At 29.1% G+C, this 2,345-nt stretch overlaps 1 long non-coding RNA gene across 1 annotated transcript; it reads left to right on the top strand.

Moving 5' to 3' along the window:
- The first annotated feature begins 451 nt into the window (after positions 1–451).
- Positions 452–1,466, top strand: LOC126735773 (uncharacterized). The gene is made up of 2 exons (XR_007660505.1): positions 452–693; positions 1,112–1,466. It is a non-coding gene; the product is annotated as an uncharacterized LOC126735773 (long non-coding RNA).
- Positions 1,467–2,345: the final 879 nt, after the last annotated feature.

The following is a 2,345-nucleotide window of genomic DNA, read 5'->3' as shown; positions in this document are numbered from 1 at the left end:
TTAATATTACATATAATGTGTATCCACTTAAAGTCGCATCATATGGAAAACTTTTTATTATTAATTAATTTTTTTTTATTAGAAGTTCTGCTTAGTTCAAAAACTAAAAAGCAACCATCAGATATTAATTATTTCCGGTCGTATACGAGGTATATAAAAAAATATGAATTTTACTTAAAAATAAAGTACATTTATTTTTGAGAATATCGAAAATTATTATGAAGAAAATTGATAAAATTATAAACTACGTTAAAATAATATGCAATTACATCGAAATGTATGGAAAAAATCGTTTTTTCTTTTTTAACTACAATAACAATGCAAATGTAACTGTAATTATGTGAAATCTAGGATACACGGATGAACAAATGATTTCTTGATAGCAAGAATAATTGTTTGACAGTAAATGTCAAATAAAATTTGTAAATTTTGTCAATAAATATTTGTTACTATGCCGGTGAAGTCAAAAAAAAATAAAAATTGTGTTAATTGTTGATGATAATTATAAAACTTATCGTGAAGCAGCTCACATAAGAATAATGAGAATTATGAAAAAATTCAAATCATGTGATACTAATAATAAATTTAGCAACAAGCATCTAAAAATCGTTACAAATGAAGAGGTAAAGGTGATTGTTTTGAACCCTAAAGTGTCTCTGCGAAAAAGAGTATCTTCGCTTCCAGATAAAATTGGTAAATCCACAATATTAATAATTCTTTAGGAGAGCAAGTTTCATCCATATAAACCACAATTAATCCATTCTTTACGACTACTTCTACTATGACAGACGACTAGAATTTTGTTTTCTGATCCAAGGAGAGCTAGAAGATGATCCTTATTTAAATAGATTTTTTCTTCTGACAAAGTTACTTTTACGTCTAATGGAACAGTGTCCTCGCAAAATTCTCGATGGCGGACTGACCCCAATCCTTACTTTACGATAAAAAATCATTCAGCTTTGCGATTAATATTATTTTAAGACTCGCGTTTGGGACGGCATTCACAAACACAAAATAATTGGCCCTTATTTTCTTCGACAATCTATGACTTCTTAACGATATTTAAATGTCTTAAAAAATCAGTTGAATGATTTTCTTCGTAATCTTCTAGGATATAAACGACGACAGGTATGGTACGAGCATGATGACGCAACATGTGATTAATAACCCCTTTGGATTTTTTCTTATGGGGTAACTTAAAAGAATAGGTATATTAATAGAGGCCATTCATAAACGTAGAACATTTGGAAACAATTATTACAAAAACAATTGAGGATATATCTCTGAATATAATTAGAAATGGATTGAAGGAATTTTCTTCTAGAACGGAAACCTGTAGTGTAAAACAAGGCGGATACGTTGAAGCAATAGTCAATTGATGATAAACTTACACGCTTCTTAGGCAATTAACATTCTTAGCATTGTATACCATGTAATTATTGTTAAATAAATAGTTTTGTTATTTATCAATTATTTTACTGCGTCATACAAAATAATGCAACATAGAGGTTAATACACCTTGGTTATCCAATGTTTAACGAATAAAGAGGTAACTGATTAAAGTTTTCGATATTGTCAAAAATAAAGATATCTACTTTATTCATGAACAAAATTCATATTTTTTGATACACCTCGTATACGACTAGGAAAAATTAATTTCTGATGGTTGCATTTTAGATTTTGAACCAAGAAAAACTGTTGATAAAGAACATATTTTTTTCAATATTTAAGTTTTTCATATGGTGCGAAGTTAAGTGCACACACTGTATAAGTTCTTATGTCTTATGATTTCATAAGTCTTATGAAATCTTAATTTTCATCATGTATAATTTCTGTTACCAAGTAAGGAGATATCTTTTTTAACCAATTATATGTGTAATAAATAAGCTGTACTATCATTATAACCCTTTCAAACAAGTCAGTTATGATAGATTACTCAAAAATTATAAATTTGCTTACCAAAATACAAAATGCATTTTTAACTATTAACCCGCTATTGGTATCGCCTTGAGATTTTATCTCAAATTTCTACATTTCTGTATTTTATATTCAATCTGCGAGAAGTTTAGATGAATCCTTCAAGCTATGCTTGCATTAACATCTATCCGATAGCCCCCCACCACTAAATAATTCGGATCGAGTTAGTCACGTGTTCAGTGCATCTTTGTCTTACGTAGTTTGCAGCAGTGAAGATTAATTCTAACACGCTACCAAGCGCGTTGCGAAAAACTTGCAAGATTTGTTATATTATTTTTGAAAAACGAGCGGTAAAAACTATAGTTACTGTGTGTGCTTTTATTGTAATAAGTGCGATGAGTTACGAAAATCAACAAAGACGTCTGCAA

The sequence above is a fragment of the Anthonomus grandis genome, chromosome 4, assembly GCF_022605725.1.
Source record: "Anthonomus grandis grandis chromosome 4, icAntGran1.3, whole genome shotgun sequence".
Taxonomy (NCBI): domain Eukaryota; kingdom Metazoa; phylum Arthropoda; class Insecta; order Coleoptera; family Curculionidae; genus Anthonomus; species Anthonomus grandis.
The sequence above is the reverse complement of the archived record's forward strand: the minus strand, read 5'-3'. Positions and strand labels throughout refer to the sequence as shown.